General features: G+C 49.2%; 4 pseudogenes; 2 read left to right on the top strand and 2 right to left on the bottom strand.

Annotated features, from left to right (window-relative positions):
- Positions 1 to 1,687: 1,687 nt before the first annotated feature.
- LOC136661740 (5S ribosomal RNA) lies at positions 1,688 to 1,808 on the top strand (annotated as a pseudogene).
- Positions 1,809 to 6,413: 4,605 nt separating this feature from the next.
- LOC136661773 (5S ribosomal RNA) lies at positions 6,414 to 6,536 on the bottom strand (annotated as a pseudogene).
- A 29-nt stretch (positions 6,537 to 6,565) lies between these two features.
- On the bottom strand, positions 6,566 to 6,688 carry LOC136661728 (5S ribosomal RNA; annotated as a pseudogene).
- A 14,210-nt stretch (positions 6,689 to 20,898) lies between these two features.
- Positions 20,899 to 21,016, top strand: LOC136661757 (5S ribosomal RNA; annotated as a pseudogene).
- The last annotated feature ends 213 nt before the right edge of the window (positions 21,017 to 21,229 follow it).

The following is a 21,229-nucleotide window of genomic DNA, read 5'->3' as shown; positions in this document are numbered from 1 at the left end:
CTTCCATCTTCCTCTTCCTAATTTTTTAATATCAGGAGAAAGCAGAAGTCTATGTGGAGAAAGAGCAAGTACCACAAGCATGTCCCAATAGGCTATTATTGCTCTTTCCGAAATGCAACACATGCAACAAAGCTCCATTCCCACCATGCACGTGGCCCCCCCATTGCCCCCCCCCAAATATGTATCTCTCTTGGTACCAATTTACATGCTACCACAGTACTGGAGCTTCAAACGATGGAAGCTGTTTTGAGAGGCAATTTTGCAGCAAGCTAAAATATGGTAAATCGCTAAACAAGCACAGATCAAAAAACTGCACCAGCAGGAATGAGGATTTTCACCAGAGTTTGTGGGCTTGGCAGATGGTGGGCTGAAGAGGTGGGAAGCCGTTTGCTGCCAATGGTCTTCATCATGAGACATGGAGGTCTGTTTGCCATGTGGCCTCCTAACCAGGAAAGGTGGTGCAGGGCAGAGCTGCCTTTGTTCCCCCCCCCCCTGCGAATAAGAAGTACCATTCAACATCACTGTTATCTTTCAATTGCTATTTATATGTAAATCAGTTCTGAAGTACTTTGCTTTATTGCATATTACACAGAACCACATAAGATGGGGAAATTAAACTGGGTAGCTATGCAAATGCTTGGAAGTTCCAGGTGGCTCCATTTGGTGGGGGGAGGGTAAAGAAAAGCTTGAGTTATCTTGCTTTACAGGAGTAAAGCAACCTGTTCTTCACCACACGGCGCATCTCAAGCGCATGATTTTAGCCGCAGGCAATTAAAACCATCTGACTATAATTGTCGGGGGTTGTCTTGGATGTCAAACCAGTTAGGGTCTGCCACTTCATTTGTTTCTGAAAGAGGCCTGGTGCTTTCACAGCGGCCTGACAGACAGGCTGGCATCCAACAGGTGCCTCTTTCGGCAGCGCGGCGATGCCAGTGTGTTGACTTTCCAATGGAATGACAGGAGCTGATGTCTCAAAGCAGGCACACAGATTAAAAAGCATCAAATGCGTGGCTAGCTCTTTCATGAGGGTGACCAGAAATCATGCAGTTTCAGGCCAGGTAATACAAGTGGAGAGTCCACCAAAGGTACTGGGGAGAGGGATGAAAAGTCAGATTATTATGACCATCAAGGGGAGCTTCCATCCTGGGGTAAACAGCAGCTGGGTGGGTGGGGACCAGATCTGAAATCAGGACCATGTTGGGGGCAAATGGCAACCCCTCTCCCCACACCACAGTCTCAATTTGGAGCAGTTGGAATGGAAGGAACTCTATGCTCATTACTGATCATTATGTGTTTAATGTCACGTGTAGCTTATTCCTGCTAACTGGGCAAAGAGGCACCTTTTGAAGTAGTCTGGCCCTTAATTTAGCAGAGACCTATAGAGCAACCATCCAAATTCACTCCAGCATAGCTTCTCTCTATCCCCAAAATACCACCGGCCGGTGCTGCAAAAGCACCGGCTAGCCCTCCACACAGTACTGAGGGTCAGTGCCAGCTGCCCCTGCTCTCCGGGTGCCACGGATCAGCCTTCCAGCATGTTTGCAGCCCCCAGCGCCGGTGCTGAAAGCCCATAGGATTGGGCTCTCGGGCAGCAGATTGGTTCAGGGAGAGGGGTCCTGTCTCTGATCCTCTACTCTTGCTCCTCCTGCTCTCTGATGAAAAAGAAAAGAGGCACAGAGGGGACAGGGTAAATTGTAAACTGTTACCCTGCACATGCCCGATCTCGTCTGATCTCGGAAGCTAAGCAGGGTCAGGCCTGGTTAGTACTTGGATGGGAGACCGCCTGGGAATACCGGGTGCTGTAGGCTTATACCATGATCTCGGAAGCTAAGCAGGGTCAGGCCTGGTTAGTACTTGGATGGGAGACTGCCTGGGAATACCGGGTGCTGTAGGCTTATACTGTAGTCTTTCGAGACTGAAGGTTGCCAACCAGTAGCATATGTAGAGAGGCAATTCAGATGACACCATCCCCCTCACCATTTAAAAACAAAGTAAGGTAACTGGAATGGAAGGGCAGAAGCCAGGGCATATGCACATCATGAGCAAGCACACCACATGCAGGGCCCATCCATGAAGCTGACTGAGATTGCCACATCAGGCAGCAGATTGGTGGGGACTGCTCTTCTCCACATTTTTGCCTCTTCCTCCTCCTTACTGGATTGTCAAAGGAAGGAGGCAACAGAGGGGTAAAGAAAATGTGGACGGTGAAGAAAGCAATAGGCAAAATCATGGTAAGGCTAAGTCAAATACAGGAAGTAATTTACCATGATCAGGTATTAGAAAATAGAGACTCAACAGCTGGAATGTATGAATCCCTTCTCCAATTCATCATTAATATCGGTTGGGCATCCCTTATTCAAAGGGAAAGCGTTTGGAATACTTTGAATTTCAGAATTCTGGATCAGGGATGCCCAACCAGTAATACCATTCTCTGGGCCCAATCCTATCCAATGTTCTAGTGCTGATGCAGCTGTGGCAATGGGGCACGCACTGCATCCTGTGGTGGGGAGGCAGTCACACAGAGGCCTCCTCAAGGTGTGGGGACGTTTGTTCCCTTCCCTCAGGGCTGCATTGCAGCTGCACCAGTACTGGAAAGTTGGATGGAATTGGGCCTTCTTGTCTCCCACCCCCCAATCAACCTTAAAACAGATCCCATGTATGTTTCCCCACAAGGAGGGAGGACCTGCTGAACTCTCTGTCACGTTAGTCCCTCCTTGTGTTTAACATCCAAACAGCTGGCCCGGCGAGGCTGCCTCTTCCCCATTGAGAAAACCTCGCTGATTAAATCCTCTTAAAACCGTCATGATGAATGGGAGGAAGGATCTGCCATGCTCTCTCCCCCAGTGACGATTCTGTTCATTTGGCAAAGCACCTCGCTCTCCCGTTGAAAGGAGTCGCAGCGACTTTGTACAATGGCCACCCCCGCTGTGTTCAGAATGAAACGAGAAAGATGGCAAAATCACGACATCTCCGCAAATTGATTTCGGCGCCATTTAGGTACTTTTAGTGAATGGCACACAGCGGATCACCTTTTCTTTCCTCCGACCGCAGCAGGGCCATGCATGGTAATACAAAAATTGCAGTCTGGAGAACGGTGCAAAAAGACATATCCTGTTGAAAATGAATGTCTTCTTAAAAGTGGTACCCTCCAACTTTCCACAGATGAAAACGACATTTGCAGCACCCCTGTTCTTATATCCAGGATTAATAAGATACAGTGGCATCACCAGGAAGTGCAGGGAGGGTGGACTGCACTGGATGACAAACTCAGGGGGTGGTGGTGACACCACTACTGGCCAAAGTTGTGAAAATCTTGGTATTTTTGAATAACACCATCACGGTGTAAATCATTCAATGCCGATTGTAATTTAAAGCAGAATGCAATAAAACAAAACATAATGTCTGTATTCTATCAGAAGTTATAGCCAAATAACCAGAAAAGGAAAACACAACTGCTTTATGTAACAAAAAGTGGGCTTTCTTAACGCAGAACGGACCAATGAGACTGGTTGTTCCAAAAGCCAATGAGCTGTTACTATGGCACAGCAGGGAGTGAGTGTGAATCAGCTCTCATTCCCATGTATCAGCGCTAAAACTAGAACTCTTAGGGCCAAATCCTATCTAACTTTCCAGCCCTGGCATATCCATGTCATTGGGGTGTGCACTGCATCCTGTGGTGGGAGGGTAGTTATAGAGGCTTCCACAAGGCAAGGAGACACTTGTTCCCTTGCCTTGGGGCTGCACTGCAGCTGCACTGGTGCTGGAAAGTTGGATAGCATTGGGCCCTTATTCAGTTATGTGAGTGTCATCAAGTTGGTCACTGGTTTGTTTGTTTTTTGATTGGTTACTGATTTGTTGGTTGACATGTATTGTTCTATATTTAAATAAATAAATAAATAAATAATACAGGTATTTCTATACCACCTTTCTTGGTCCTCAGATTTCTCCTTAGACTTTATTCAAGGCGGTTTACACAGGCAGGCAATTTAAATCCCCGTAGGGATTTTTACAATTTGAAAGAAGGTTTCTATCTTTCAAGAAACCACAACATTCAGATGTTTCTGTCTTGATCTGGTCGCACATTCTGGCCTCCATCCTGCCACGCTCAGAGCAGATGGAATAGCTCGGCTCAGCTTGTCAGCTGCTTCAAGGTCGCACGGTGCCGGTGGCCTCGAACTGGTGACCTTCAGATGTTATCTTCAGGCAAATGGAGGCTCAACCCTCTAGACCAGGCCTCCTGCCCCCAGAACGAAAGAAAGTTGGCTGGCTGGCTGGCTGGCTGGCTGGCTGGCTGGTTGGTTGGTTGGTTGGTTGGGGTTACACCAACCCTAGTGGTGCCCTTACATTTAGGCTGTGCTTATTTTCTTGTAATTTATTCTGTATGGCCTGGTATGGGATGAGGTCTATCATAGGGGTGACACAATGAGTTCTCACATGGGGTGGTGCAAACCCTAGTGACGCCTCTGCTGAGACACCTTCCATTCTCCATTGCTGGCCAGCTACGCTTGTTAACTTGGACTGAAACTGTACTGAAAATTCCCCGATTTCTTCCCCCCCCCCTATTTTGACCGCTCTAGGGAAGCCCTCATAACGCCTCAGCATCCTAGAGGGGTCATCGAGTCATTCAGAGGCAGCAGACACACCTATCCTGTCGCTGCTGCTGTTTATCCTTTGCCCATCTTCTTGTACCCCAATCGATCAAGACCGACCCAAGGGACAGAGTAAAACAAAGAGCTTCACTGCGAGCCTGCTCATTGAACCATGAAGCCCACCAGACTCACAAGAATGGGAAAATCAATTGTTCAGGTGATCCCCAAGTACTCACTCCCACAGGTAGAACCTGGTTAACACCCCAATGCTATAAAACCTGGTTAACACCCTGGTTAACACCCTATAAAACCCAATGCTATAAAACCCCAATGCTATAAAACCTGGTTAACACCCCAATGCTATAAAAAAAAGCGTCAGGCCCTTTGTGCATTTTTGCTGTCATCTCTCATCCAGTGCGTTGGGTACATTGACAGGAGTTGCCCACCTCCCCGGCTCCTGGCTAAGTGTATGTGTAAGGAAATACCAAGATCCAGGGGTAACGTCAGTACCTACGATAAGGAAAGTACTTACTTAGCCATGATACTGGTTCATTATATTTTCCACTTGCTTTTGAACCACCCTGCCAGTGGTTTGCCCAGCTCATCCACCTAAATCAGGAGTGCTCAAAAGGTGGATTGCGATCTACCGGTAGATCGCGAGACAAAATGAGTAGATCGTGGCGTGCCAACCCCCCCCCCTTCAGGTGCCTCTGGGAGGAAACGCTGGGAGTAAGGCCCATTGTACTCAATGGGGCTTACTCCCAGGTAAGTGTGGCTAGGATTGCAGCCTCACAGCCTAATCCTAGGCATGTCTACTCAGGAGTAAGTCCTGTTATACTCAGTGGGGCTCAAGGTACACCAACGTACATTGTACACATAAATGTTATATGTTATGATGGCGCGAACATTGTAAAAAAAACTCTGGTAGATCTCCGGGCCTTGCTGGGTTTCAAAGTAAAAGTGTGAGCACCCCTGACCTAAATCCTCCTTCCCCTTTCTATTATTCCTTAAGTGCTTTATTTCCAGTCCAATTTTATACTTACCATGTGTCCTTGGTTCTTCTCCTTCACTGGCACTCTGTCAGAGCACTACTTAGTGTGTTGCTGGCAGCGCTGGCAGGAAGTCCTGTGCCATCCCGCCCATGTTCTTGCTTCTCCCACTGATCATCAACAAAGGTAAGTCAGGGAGAGACTTGGGCGGGGTGGCAGGAGGGTAGAACAGAGCGAGGAGGGGGAAAAATTAGGTGGGAGGGTGCAGGGAGGGGGAGATCGTGCCTGAGAGGGGGGAAGGATCAGCAGCACCACTAGAGCTGATATCCTAACCCTTTTCCTGTGGCATCCTGTGGCGGGGGTGCACACTACCTGCATCAGCTATTTAGGTCTGAGTAGATCCCTCGGTGCCATCAAGGCTTAACCATGGGGAATTCCCTTACCTAGAGGAGACCTCTGCAACTGTCTCCGGCCACAGGATGCCAAAGTTTTGCCATTTTGGCACAGCTGATTTAATTGGGCCCTTTGTCCTTTCACTTTCTCCCTTTTTGTTTTGGGTTTCTTATTTGAATAAAACTTTTTGTATCGTTTAATAAAACTCTCCTGTCATTGTAAAGAATTATTATAAATATCTAAAATAAACATAGCTGCTTCAATAAATAAATGTATAACAGCGGCTGTGGATAAGCCACAGCTTATACAATCAGTGGACCAGATAAAAAGTTGAGGTGAAAGACCTGCCAAAACAAACATATTGAAAGCAATTCAATGGAACAGTGAAATGTCACTAAGGACAAATGGTTGGCAACCTTCAGTCTCGAAAGACTATGGTATAAGCCTACATCACCCGGTATTCCCAGGCGGTCTCCCATCCAAGTACTAACCAGGCCTGACCCTGCTTAGCTTCCGAGATCAGACGAGATCGGGAGATAGTGTTCAGTACAGGGAGATGGTTGGCAACCTTCAGTCTCAAAAGACTATGGTATAAGCCTACAGCACCCGGTATTCCCAGGCGGTCTCCCATCCAAGTACTAACCAGGCCTGACCCTGCTTAGCTTCCGAGATCAGATGAGATCGGGAGATAGTGTTCAGTACAGGGAGATGGTTGGCAACCTTCAGTCTCAAAAGACTATGGTATAAGCCTACAGCACCCGGTATTCCCAGGCAGTCTCCCATCCAAGTACTAACCCCCTGCTTAGGAACAGATATCTGGAGGCAAGGATTTTTTTTTCCTTCCAGAAACTGGGTGCCACAATGAAAAGTGTATGCAATGCATATAAGTGGTACAGGTTGAGTATCCCTTAGCCAAAATGCTTGGGACCAGGAGTCAGTGGCATAGCTGGGGGCGGCAAAGCACTAAGTTTTGCAGGGATCCTCACCGCAGTGTGAAAGGAGCCCCGCCCCTCCTGTTCAGAGCCATTCAGAGCCTCCATTTTGCCCCCCCCCCCAGCCTGGAATGGCTCTGAAGGGGAGGGGGCGGGTCTCCTTGCACACTGCAGCGAGGATCCCTGCAAAACTTAGCGCTTTGCACCCCTCCAGCTATGCCACTGCAAGGAATGTTTCAGATTTCAATTTTTTTTCTCAGATTTTGAAAACTTTTGTCAGGTTGCAGTTTTGTGGTTCAAGCCTTCCTTGGAAGGAAGCCCCCCTGATGCCCACAAGGCTTGCAGCAAGGAGCAGCACCTAGGCAGGGAGACCTTTGCTTTCTGCCAGCCACCTTTGCAGCTACCTTCATGCCAGTTTCGGAAGCAGCTGACCATTTCTCCCCCCTGGTGCAGTGCATGCAGTCGCTCCCCGTAGCTACCGCTGCAAGTACTGCAGGAGCTGCAATGCATCAGTCAGTCAATCGTGTGAGCAGTCCTTCCCACTTGTCATGCACATTGCTGTCGCTGCCCAGAATGGCTCTGTCAGTGAGTGGGAAGGGTTACTTACACAGCAGCTGCAATACTTACCATGCCGTCCCCCTGTAGCTACTCTACTGCTTCTGCCTCTTTCTTCATTAGACCAGGGGTGCCCAAACCCCGGCCCTGGGGCCACTTGTGGCCCTTGAGGCCTCCCAATTCGGCCCTCAGAGAGCCCCCAGTCTCCAATGAACCTCTGGCCATCTGGGGACTTGCTGGAGCCTGCGCTGGCCTGATGCAACTGCTCTCAGCTCTCAGCCAACTGTTCGACCTCTCACATGAGCAGAGGGATGAAGACTCCCTCCACAGCTTGCTGTTTCACATCTGTGATGCAGCAGCGGCAGCAAAGAAAAGGCTGGCCTTGCTTTGTGCAAGGCCTTTTATAGGCCCTGAGCTATTGCAAGACCTTTATTCATTCATATAAGTTCCACCTCTAATATATTCATTTCCGGGTAGATGGGACTCGTCAGCCTAGGAAGGCAGCTCATCTAAGAGAAGGAAACTCTGACCTCAAACCTCCACTGCCTTGTGGCTACATCCAGTTGTGGAAAAGGCTTCAGGAGTCAACCTCGAGGCAAAATCAGGAGCTGGAGTCCCTTAGGCAGTTCGTGGCTGAACATAGTCACGTTCTGGCAACTCCTGCGACGCCGCTGGAACCAACCGTATTGGCTTCTGCCTTTCCATTGGACCATTCCAGCGACGTGGAGAGGGGGGATTTGCTGCATGGGTAACAGCCTATCCTCCATACCTTCTTTACCCAGGCTTCGCGCACTGGAGAGGACACTCCAACTTCGCCATACGGCATCGGCACAACACGGGAAGCAGCAGTTTACCGGTTATAAGTCTTTGCTCGATTGGCGTAGAGCATGACGCCAGGGGCTGCTTCCGACGGTGGGAGAGATCATTGCATCTCATTGGGCAGCTACCGCCCGCCTTAAGCTGGGCAGTCCCCAGCCAGTAAGGTGTTGCCTCGCCACGGTCCGTTAACCTCATGGGGTGCGTGGGGTTTAGGGTGAAAACCGACAAGCGGATCGACAACTCTGCACCATGCAACAGAAAACAGAAAACTCCTGCCCTAAAGCTGGGCACCTGGAACGTTAGGACAATGACACCTGGCTTCTCTGATGACCTGCAAGCAATAGACGATGCACGCAAAACAGCTGTCATCGACATGGAGCTGAGCAGACTGCAGATGGACATCGTCGCCCTTCAAGAGACTAGGCTGCCAGATTCCGGATCTGTCAAGGAGAGAAATTTCTCATTTTTCTGGCAGGGAAAACCACCAAAAGAAACCAGGGAACATGGCGTTGGCTTTGCGGTCAGAAATACCCTGCTGAAATCCATCATCCCACCTACTGTGGGAAGTGAAAGAATTTTGTCCCTGCAGCTCCAGTCATCAGCAGGACCTGTCACTCTCATCAGTGTTTATGCACCGACTCTGTCGTCTCCAGCAGAAGCCAAAGACAAATTCTATGATGACCTGGCCACCACTGTCAAGAAAATCCCTGTAAAAGAGCCATTGTTCATCCTCGGCGATTTCAATGCTAGAGTTGGTGCTGATAACAGTTCATGGCCCACTTGCTTAGGTCAGTTTGGCACTGGGAGGATGAACGAAAATGGCCAACGCCTGCTAGAGTTTTGCTGTCATCACGGTCTCTGTGTCAGCAACACTTTCTTCAACACAAAGCCCCAACATAGAGTCTCTTGGAGACATCCAAGATCAAAGCACTGGCACCAGCTCGACCTGATCCTCACCAGACGCTCCAGCCTTCCCAGCATCAAGATCACACGCAGTTATCATGGTGCTGCCTGCGACACTGACCACTCCCTGGTGTGCAGCAGAGTGAAACTGCAAACAAAGCGACTGTATCACACGAAAAAGGAAGGAAGACCTCGCATTGATACCAGCAAGACCCGGGATCAGAGAAAAGTGGAGGAATTTGCACGAGCGCTTGAGGAATCTCTTCCAGGCCCGGCCAACGCAAACGCATCCAACAGATGGGAACATTTCAAGAATACCGTTTACAACACCGCCTTGTCCATATTCGGCAAGAAGACCAACAAGGCGGCAGACTGGTTTGAAGCCCACTCTGAGGAGTTGACACCAGTCATTGAGGAAAAGAGGAGAGCTCAAGCAGCATACAAGGCCTGTCCCAGTGAGCGCAACCTGCAGGTCCTCCAAACTGCTCGCAGCAAAGTCCAACAGACTGCCAGGAGATGTGCTAACGACTACTGGCTCCAGCTCTGTTCCGAGATACAGATAGCAGCTGACACGGGCAACATCAAGGGGATGTATGATGGTATCAAGCAGGCCCTAGGTCCAACACAGAGGAAAATTGCCCCTCTGAAGTCTGCCACAGGCGAGGTCATCCAGGATCGGGCGCAGCAGATGGAATGCTGGGTGCAGCACTACTCTGAGCTATATTCCAGAGAAAATGTAGTCACCGAAGAAGCACTGAAAAACATTGAGTGCCTGCCTGTGCTGGAAGAGCTTGACAGTGAACCAACCCTAGAAGAACTTCACGTGGCCCTGGACACCCTTGCCTTTGGCAAGGCACCTGGAAAAGACAGCATCCCTGCTGAAGTCCTAAAATGCTGCAAAGAGATCATCGTCACTGAGCTGCATGAAATCCTCTGTCTCTGCTGGAGAGAAGGTGGAGTACCTCAAGACATGAGGGATGCAAACATCATCACGCTGTACAAGAACAAAGGTGACAGGGGTGACTGCAACAACTACCGCGGCATCTCTCTCCTTAGCGTTGTAGGAAAGCTGTTTGCCCGAGCTGTACTAAAGAGGCTCCAGGTACTTGCAGAGAACGTCTATCCAGAATCGCAGTGTGGATTCCGAGCCAACAGGTCCACCACTGATATGGTATTCTCCCTTAGACAACTGCAGGAGAAATGCAGGGAACAACGACAGCCACTCTTTATAGCCTTCATAGATCTCACAAAGGCTTTCGACCTGGTCAGCAGAGACGGCCTCTTCAAGATTCTCCCCAAGATTGGATGTCCACCCAGGCTCCTCAGCATCATCAGATCTTTCCACAAGGACATGAAGGGCACTGTTGTCTTCGATGGCTCCACATCAGACCCTTTTGACATCCGAAGCGGAGTGAAGCAGGGCTGTGTTCTTGCACCAACGTTGTTTGGGATTTTCTTCGCTGTCCTGCTGAAGCAGGCCTTTGGAACTGCAACAGAAGGCATCTATCTCCGGACCAGATCAGACGGAAAGCTCTTCAACCTCTCCAGACTGAGAGCAAAATCCAAAGTCCAGCTGAAATGTCTGCGTGACTTCCTCTTTGCCGACGATGCAGCTGTCACTACCCACTCTGCCAAAGATCTCCAGCAGCTCATGGATCGTTTTAGCAAGGCCTGCCAAGATTTTGGACTGACAATCAGCCTGAAGAAAACACAGGTCATGGTTCAGGATGTGGACTCACCTCCCTGCATTACAATCTCTGAGCATGAACTGGAGGTTGTCCATGACTTTGTGTACCTTGGCTCAACGATCTCCGACACTCTTTCTCTCGATACCGAGCTAAACAAGCGCATCGGTAAAGCAGCTACCACGTTTTCCAGACTCACAAAGAGAGTCTGGTCCAACAAGAAGCTGACGGAACATACCAAGATCCAGGTCTACAGAGCTTGTGTCCTGAGTACACTTCTGTACTGCAGCGAGTCATGGACTCTTCGCTCACAACAGGAGAGGAAACTGAGCGCTTTCCACATGCACTGCCTCCGACGCATCCTCGGCATCACCTGGCAGGACAAAGTTCCAAACAACACAGTCCTGGAACGTGCTGGAATCCCTAGCATGTATTCACTGCTGAAACAGAGACGCCTGCGTTGGCTCAGTCATGTCGTGAGAATGGATGATGGCCGGATCCCAAAGGATCTCCTCTATGGAGAACTCGTGCAAGGAAAGCGCCCTACAGGTAGACCATAGCTGCGATACAAGGACATCTGCAAGAGGGATCTGAAGGCCTTAGGGATGGACCTCAACAAGTGGGAAACCCTGGCCTCTGAGCGGCCCGCTTGGAGGCAGGCTGTGCAGCATGGCCTTTCCCAGTTTGAAGAGACACTTTGCCAACAGTCTGAGGCTAAGAGGCAAAGAAGGAAGGCCCATAGCCAGGGAGACAGACCAGGGACAGACTGCACTTGCTCCCAGTGTGGAAGGGATTGTCACTCCCGGATTGGCCTTTTCAGCCACACTAGACGCTGTGCCAGAACCACCTTTCAGAGCGCGATACCATGGTCTTTCGAGACTGAAGGTTGCCAATATTCATATATTCATTCATATTTATTTATGTAAATTTATTCAAATTGGGAATGTAAATTAATTCTCCCCCCCCCCCGGCCCCTGACACAGTGTCAGAGAGATGATGTGGCCCTCCTGCCGAAAAGTTTGGACACCCTTGCATTAGACCAATGCTACATCCTATTTTGCTCAGCCAGGCGCAGAAAAGTGAAATCCGTTTGGGGGATTGAGGTGGGACTGGCCCATGCGGGGTGGTAAAGTTTCAGATTTTGGAGAAGGGATACTCAGCCTGTACCCAGTGCTAATGATTGTGTAGCCCAGTGCAGAGCTCAAAATGATGCCCCAGAAGTAACGTCATGCCCAGGCTTTTTAAAAAGTGAAATTGGGGGAGAATTCACATCCTCCTCCCAGCAGCTTACCGCCCACTTGTTCTGCCACCTTCCCCCCCAGCCTGCCCCCTATGAACACCTTATTGGTTCCCTGCTGTATCATAACAACATCTAATTGGCTCTCAGAATAATCAATTTTACTGGTCAGTTTTAAGTTAAGAAAATCCAGTTTTTGTTACCTAATGCAGTTGTGTTTTTATTTTCTGGTTATTTGGCTATAACTTTTGATAGTGTAGAGATATTTTGATGTGGTTTGTTTCATTGCATTCTGCACTAAATTCTGCTTCGAATGGTATATGTAGACAACCTTCAGTCTCAAAAGACTCTGGTATCGTGCTCTGAATGGTGGTTCTGGAACAGCGTCTAGTGTGGCTGAAAAGGCCAATTCAGGAGTGACAATCCCTTCCACAATGGGAGCAAGTGCAGTCTGTCCCTGGTCTGTCTCCCTGGCTGTGGGCCTTCCTTCTTTGCCTCTTTGCCTCAGATGTTGGCCAAGTGTCTCTTCAAACTGGGAAAGGCCATGCTGCACAGCCTGCCTCCAAGCGGGCCGCTCAGAGGCCAGCGTTTCCCACCTGTTGAGGTCCACTCCTAAAGCCTTCAGATCCCGCTTGCAGATGGTATATAACATAATGGTATTATTCAAAAATACCAAGGTTGTCACAATTTTGGCCACTAGTGTCAAGCTCAGCTTGTTGCCCCTCTAAAGTTTGTTGCCCAGTGCAATTACTACCCCCTGCATCCCCTTAGCTATGCCACTGCCTGTACCATCTTAAAAGTGTTTCCTCTTCCAGTCCATCTCCTCCTATTTTCTCAGGGCCTCATGCTTCTTTCTCCTTCAAAAAAAATATTCTCCTCACCTCTGCATGGGGGCGGGCAGGCTACGAAGCGCATCCAGGGAATTCTGCATTTTGTCTGCGCAACTGCTGTCTCTTCCCATTTCACTCTTGGCAGCTCTAACACCAACTGAAAAGGCCTCATGAAGAGCATCAAAGTCCTGAGGATAAAAGAAAGGCCCTTTTTCACACTGTTACCTGTCACGGCAGGAAGGTTGCCACAGGTCCCAAGCATTACACCCTCCAGCCATAGATGTGGCAGGTGAAGTAAAAACATTCATGTGAAATAAAAATATTCCTAAATCTACGTAGTAAGGAGCCAGCAGTTCAAAGATGAATTTTATATACTGTGCAGGGCAGTCTATGGGAAGGACTGAGGTGGTTACCTTAAGTAAAGGTTAGCAGGTGCATACCTGCCCACCTCTTTTGGTCTGCCTCCACTCACTCCCTGGATTTGATAAGAAAGAGGCCTCCATGACTGCCCCACATTGCAGGATGCAGTGCACGCCCCATTGGCACGGCTGCGCCGGTGCTGCAAAGTTGAATCGGCCCAAGGAACTTTCAAGTTGATTGTTGTTTTGGGGTGTGACTATGGGGACTGTCGTGATGAATGGACTCTTCGATCACAACAGGAGAGGAAACTGAACGCTTTCCACACGCACTGCCTCCGACGCATCCTCGGCATCACCTGGCAGGACAAAGTTCCAAACAACACAGTCCTGGAACGAGCTGGAATCCCTAGCATGTATGCACTGCTGAAACAGAGATGCCTGTGTTGGCTTGGTCATGTTATGAGAATGGGCGATGGCTGGATCCCAAAGGATCTCCTCTATGGAGAACTCGTGCAGGGAAAGCGCCCTACAGGTAGACCACAGCTGCGATACAAGGACATCTGCAAGAAGGATCTGAAGGCCTTAGGAGTGGACCTCAACAAGTGGGAAACCCTGGCCTCTGAGCGGCCCGCTTGGAGGCAGGCTGTGCAGCATGGCCTCTTCCAGTTTGAAGAGAGACTTGGCCAACGGACCGAGGCAAAGAGGCAAAGAAGGAAGGCCCATAGCCAGGGAGACAGACCAGGGACAGACTGCACTTGCTCCCGGTGTGGAAGGGATTGTCACTCCCGAATTGGCCTTTTCAGCCACACTAGGCGCTGTTCCAGAACCACCATTCAGAGCGCGATACCAGAGTCTTTCCGAGACTGAAGATTGCCAACAACTTCAAAATCAACCTGTACACCAAAATCAACCACTACACCACTGCCCTGGAACTATTTAGCGGCTACCAGTGAGATGGATCTTTTTCTTTTACTTTTTTAATTAAAAATATGAAAATCAGCTCTCGAGAGGCTGCAACTGGAAGTGGAAGATCAGCTGGAGAAGGGGAGGCTGCTTCACCCTTTTCCATCCATCAGTCTTCAACATGAATTGCCTTAACTCCGCTGCTTTTCTGTCTGCGTAGGGCACAATGGGAAGGTAAGCACAGCAGCGGACCTCCCATAGGAAGAATGGGGCCAAAGCCCTGGGCACGGAGCTTGCGTGCCTCCAGGACCGCACTGGAAGCCCTAATGAGGATTTCCGGAAGTACACTTTAAGACCGCGGGGAAGCCTCAGACGGCTTCTCCCGGCGGTCCCAGACTTGCCTGAAGCTCCATAGCAATCCTGGTGGGTGGCGGGGGGGGGCAGCTTCACGAAGGGGAGTGGTGGTTTCATGGAGCTCTGCCCCAGGGCACCTTGAGGGGAAGTCCGCTACTGGGTAAGCATGTCCTCTCCCCCTGGTGAATGGGAAAGCAGCACTGGGAGTGGGTATCTGAACAGGAAAAGAACTAGCAGGAGGAGGAAAGGGTTAAGCAGCCCCTTCCCCCATTATTCCTCTCAAACCAGCAGGATTGTACCAGCACAAAACACTCCGGTAGCCTTGAGCATACGGAGACTGGCTTCTTCTTGTCTTTTCTTTGACACTTATAGAAGATGGATTGATGTTTTTTAAAACTTTACACCAGCTCCTTTAGAAGTGTCTGCTGCAAACAGAAGGAACGTTTTGTCCATGCGCTACAAGCGATGAGTACATCAATAAATGCATTAGGCTATTATTGTCAGGCTTTGTTAGGGCCAGCTTAAAAACCAGTGAGGTTCAGCCTGGGAGTGAATACAAGTGGTTTATTTCCATCTCCAAGGCTCTTCCATACAAGTACCCTGCACCTGGGAGATGTGAGCCCAGGCCGCTGGGGAGTGTGTATATGCGTTTTCTAAGAACATGGGTGGAGCCATTGATCTTTTACATAAGAATATAAGAACAGCCCAGCTGGATCAGGCCATAGGCCCATCTAGTCCAGCTCCCTGCATCTCACAGCGGCCCACTAAGTGCCCCAGGGAGCACACCATATAACAAGAAGACCTGCAAGGCCTCCTGGGAATTGTAGTTAAGAACATAAGAAGAGCCCCACTGGATCAGACCAAAGGCCCATCTAGTCCAGCTTCCTGTATCTCACAGCGGCCCACCAAATGCCCCAAGGAGCACACCAGATAACAAGAGACCTGCAAGGCTTCCTGGGAATTGTAGTTAAGAACATAAGAACAGCCCCACTGGATCAGGCCACAGACCCATCTAGTCCAGCTTCCTGTATCTCACAGCGGCCCACCAAATGCCCCACGGAGCACACCAGATAACAAGAGACCTGCAAGGCCTCCTGGGAATTGTAGTTAAGAACATAAGAAGAGCCCCACTGGATCAGACCAAAGGCCCATCTAGTCCAGCTTCCTGTATCTCACAGTGACCCACCAAATGCCCCACGGAGCACACCAGATAACAAGAGACCTGCAAGGCCTCCTGGGAATTGTAGTTAAGAACATAAGAACAGCCCCACTGGATCAGGCCACAGACCCATCTAGTCCAGCTTCCTGTATCAAACAGCTGCCCGCCAAATGCCCCAGGGAGCACACCAGATAACAAGAGACCTGCATCCTGGTGCCCTCCCTTGCATCTGACATAGCCCATTTCTAAAATCAGGAGGTTGCACATACACAAAGTCCAAAGTCCAGCTGAAATGTCTTCGTGACTTCCTCTTTGCCGACGATGCAGCTGTCACTACCCACTCTGCCAAAGATCTCCAGCAGCTCATGGATCGTTTTAGCAAGGCCTGCCAAGATTTTGGACTGACGATCAGCCTGAAGAAAACACAGGTCATGGTTCAGGATGTGGACTCACCTCCCTGCATTACAATCTCTGCGCATGAACTGGAGGTTGTCCATGACTTTGTGTACCTTGGCTCAACGATCTCCAACACTCTTTCTCTAGATACCGAGCTAAACAAACACATCGGTAAAGCAGCTACCACGTTTTCCAGACTCACAAAGAGAGTCTGGTCCAACAAGAAGCTGACGGAACATACCAAGATCCAGGTCTACAGAGCTTGCGTCCTGAGTACACTTCTGTACTGCAGCGAGTCATGGACTCTTCGCTCACAACAGGAGAGGAAACTGAATGCTTTCCGCATACGCTGCCTCCGACGCATTCTCGGCATCACCTGGCAGGACAAAGTTCCAAACAACACAGTCCTGGAATGTGCTGGAATCCCTAGCATATATGCACTGCTGAAACAGAGACACCTGCGTTGGCTTGGTCATGTCGTGAGAATGGATGATGGCCGGATCCCAAAGGATCTCCTCTACGGAGAACTCGTGCAAGGAAAGAGCCCTACAGGTAGACCATAGCTGCGATACAAGGACATCTGCAAGAGGGATCTGAAGGCCTTAGGAGTGGACCTCAACAAGTGGGAAACCCTGGCCTCTGAGCGGCCCGCTTGGAGGCAGGCTGTGCATCATAGCCTTTCCCAGTTTGAAGTGACACTTTGCCAACAGCCTGAGGCAAAGAGGCAAAGAAGGAAGGCCCACAGCCAGGGAGACAGACCAGGGACAGACTGCACTTGCTCCCAGTGTGGAAGGGATTGTCACTCCCGAATTGGCCTTTTCAGCCACACTAGACGCTGTTCCAGAACCACCTTTCAGAGCGCGATACCATAGTCTTTCGAGACTGAAGGTTGCCAACATGAGCACAGACACATCATGGCTTGTAACCCGTAATGGATTTTTCCTCCAGAAACTTGTCCAATCCCCTTTTAAAGACGTCCAGGCCAGATGCCATCACTACATCCTGTGGCAAGGAGTTCTACCAGTCAACACCCTTCCCCCTAGGACATGTCAATTCAACAGGAAAGACACACCTGATTGACCCACTCATGGGGCTGGAGTATTCTCAGAGGCTTTTTCATGAAGCCTTTAGCTCTAAAGCAGCCATTTTCAACCACTGTGCCGTGGCACACTGATGTGCCATGAATGATCCGCAGGTGTGCCGCGGGAGCTTGGGGAGGATCATTTATTAGTAGGGCATTGGGGGATGTGGGTCCCTACCGACAGCATGGTGTGCCTCGTCAATTGTCAAAAGACTGATGGTGAGCCTTGACAATTTCAGTGCTTTGTCAGCGTGCCATGAAACCAAAAAGGTTGAAAATCACTGCTCCAGTCTACTCCAGTCTACTCCAGTCACTGCTCCAGTCTACTCCACTGGTTACTCCAGTCTACTCCACTGGTTCCCAAATCTGAAGCACCAGGATCCAGTTTTTAAAGCGATACTCTATCGGGACCCACCTAGGTTTACCGGACTTTTAAAAAAGGAAATCTAGAAAGAAATAATATTTTATTTATTTATAAGTAATAATAACCAGAAAAAAGACCCTCACACATTTATCTCCCTATATTTATCCAGGCTTGCAAACTGCAGGAGCTGAGCTCTTTGCAGGGGTAATTAGCAGTTACGACATCTGATTTTTGAATAGCCTCAAGGCTTGAGGTGATTCATTATCTGATCTTTCTAACACCCTTTGGTAACCCACCCAAAATCAGGTCACAACTCACCAGTGGGTCCCCGACCCACATTTTGGGAACCACTGGTCTACACAGTAATGAAGGCTGAAATCCCATCCACACTTACCTGGGAGCAGGTTCCACTGAATATAAAGGACTGCTTTCCAAGTTGTTGCATTGCTAAGGGGGTGCAGAGGGTGTGGGTGTGGATGATTTCATCCCCAGTTACGTCTGGTGGTGCTTTGAATAGGTGGACCACATGAAGTTGTACGGTGTAGGGCAAATGTTGAGAAACACTGCTGTAGATTGTTTCTTCTTCCAAAGAAACTTGGGGGGGGGGCATTCTTACTGCAGATGGAAAGCAGTGATGACTCAGCCTGGGTACCTTCCTCCAGAACAATTGTCAAAGGACCTGATTATTCTTATCAATCAGAGTTACATACACAGGAATTCATAACCACCTCTGCTAATTCCCTCATAGCAGCAGAGGCTGAGGCTGAAGAACCACTACTTTCAACACAAACAAACAAACACAGGACTGCTCCTCCTCCTCGAAACAAGTTTGGAGGGGGCACAAGCTCTCAAGAAGCTTGCAGCTAGCAAAGTAGGAATCCTCGCCTCATCTAGAGGGGCCCTGATGGCTTCAGGGAAGTTACATGAATGACAGATTGGCACAAAACAGGATTTGTCATTCAGCCCCATCTCCCCCTCACTCCCATCACACCTCCTCCACACTGGCTCATCCATTCCTTCGCTCCTGGCACATTTTCTCAAACACATTGCCCTTCGGAGCACATGAGAAATCTCACATGCTTCTGAAAATACTTTTGGAGTTAAAGGCCAGCGGCTAAACTAAGGCCGAACCAAGTTAAGGAAATGTTGCAATTGGCGTGTGTTTCAAAATGCACACACACACAGATTTCTTTGTGTCTGAGATGGTGTGCCAAAGGCTACCCTCTTTACCCAGTACCACTGCCTCTCTTGCTGCTGTTCCCCCTTTCTGGATTCAAAACAGAAGAGGAAGTGGAGAAGAGGAGAGTGGTAGGCTAGAGAGTCTCCTCCACTCTGCTGCTCCATTCCTCCTCTCTTAAGGTCCAATTCTATCCAACTTTCCAGCACTGGTGCAGCTGCAATGCAGCCCGGAGATAAAGGAACAAACATTCCCTGACCTTGAGGAGGCTTCTGTGACCGCCTCCCCACCAAAGGATGGCGCTCACATCCCACTGACACCACTGCACCAGCCCTGGAAAAGTGGATAGGATTGGGCCCTTAGTCAAATCCAGGTACCTTGGGAGTCACAATGGTGGTGGAAGGGAGGAGAACAGAGAGGACAGCAGCACCTTTTAAGAACATAAGAACATAAAAACAGCCCCACTGGATCAGGCCATAGGCCCATCTAGTCCAGCTTCCTCTATCTCACAGTGGCCCACCAAATGCCCCAGGGAGCACACCAGATAACAAGAGACCTGCAAGGCTTCCTGGGAATTGTAGTTAAGAACATAAGAACAGCCCCACTGGATCAGGCCATAGGCCCATCTAGTCCAGCTTCCTGGATCTCACAGCAGCCCACCAAATGCCCCAGGGAGCACACCAGATCACAAGAGACCTCATCCTGGTGCCCTCCCTTGCATCTGACTTAGCCCATTTCTAAAATCAGGAGGTTGCACATACACATCATGGCTTGTAACCCGTAATGGATTTTTCCTCCAGAAACTTGTCCAATCCCCTTTTAAAGGCGTCCAGGCCAGACGCCATCACCACATCCTGCGGCAAGGAGTTCCACAGACCAACCACACGCTGTGTAAAGAAATATTTTCTCTTGTCCGTTCTAACTCTCCCAACACTCAATTTTAGTGGATGTCCCCTGGTTTTGATGTCCGCTGGCAGACCATCAAGGAAGGAGAGCAGCATTTGGTACCTTGCCTCAGGTGTGGGCAGAAGGGAGAAGCTTAAAACAGGAATCTGTGTTCCAGCCCAGGTTGCTTTTACATTTCAGTTACAGACAGGAGAAATGCAAAAGCAATCTCTGGTGAAAACGCCTGGCTTGGTTTCTTTGCTTTGAGCTTGTATTGGTTTCAGAGGAAATTGTCAATACCGACTTCCCCAGAGGATGGTTAGCACCCTCCAGATGCTCTGAAATGGGGGGGGGGGTTTAATTACTTTGGGGAAAGATGAAACTGAAAGCTTTTGCAAAGTCTTCAGCTTTTGCTGTCCCACTTTAACAAAACTGCAGAAAAGCTTTTAAAACTCTGGTTATAAAGTGGGTGTTTGCCATGGTAACTAAGAAGTGACAAATGAGATCTCTGTTCCCCCCCCCCCAAACTTTGTTTAACCCTTTACTGTTACAGAGGAGCAATTCATGTTCTGTGGGGCTATCTCTTTCCTCTTTCTCTAGACTGGGGGCGGGGAGGGCATGATGCAGACCACAGAGATTGAAAAGGACTAAAGTCATGCACAGCTCAAACATCCGGATGACAACTAAAAGCTACCATTGATCATGATTCATTTTGGATATAGAGTGCTCAACATCTCAATGATAAAAACATTATATCCTTCACATTAGAAGTTACCATAGACCAGAGATTTTCAATCTTTTTCATCTCATGGCACACTGACAAGGCATTAAAATTGTCAAGGCTCACCATCAGGTTTTTGACAATTGACAAGGCACACCATGCTGCCAGTGGAGGGCTCACCCCCCCCATTTGCCCTACTAATAAATGACTTTCCCCCAAATTCCTGTGGCACACCTGTGGACCACCAGCGGCACACTAATGTGCCATGGCACAGTGGCTGAAAACAGCTGCCGCAGACACTCAAGTATAAGTTGATTGCACAGATAAGTCGCGGACAGGTTTTGAGAAAAATCATGGAATTTTCTGACTCCTGGATAAGTTGGGGGGGATTTAATCTTAGGGGGGTGTCTGACTATAACATACCAGTTGTTTTTCAGGATCTGGCCTTGGGTAAAATCAGACAAAATTATACTCAGATACCCTCCTAAGTTTACCCCCCCCCGACATATCTGGGGAACTTATAATGCATAGCATGGACTTCCATTGCTTCTTCTAGCTTTTCTACCAATCAATGTCATGGGACCCTGCACATGCCCGATCTCGTCTGATCTCGGAAGCTAAGCAGGGTCAGGCCTGGTTAGTACTTAGATGGGAGACCACCTGGGAATACCAGGTGCTGTAGGCTTATACCATAGTCTTTCGAGACTGAAGGTTACCAACCAAAGACTGAGGGGGGAAAACTTATATTCCTGAAGACACCAGGCCTCTTCTGGAACCCTAACAGGGTAACTAGGTTAACCTTAACACTGGTAAACTCTCCCTCTCTCACAACACTCAAACCAAGGGTCATATAATGAAACTGATCGGTAGGAGATTGAAGACAGACAAAAGGAAGTCC

The sequence above is a fragment of the Tiliqua scincoides genome, chromosome 10 (assembly GCF_035046505.1).
Source record: "Tiliqua scincoides isolate rTilSci1 chromosome 10, rTilSci1.hap2, whole genome shotgun sequence".
NCBI classification, from domain to species: Eukaryota; Metazoa; Chordata; class Lepidosauria; order Squamata; family Scincidae; genus Tiliqua; species Tiliqua scincoides.
The sequence above is the reverse complement of the archived record's forward strand: the minus strand, read 5'-3'. Positions and strand labels throughout refer to the sequence as shown.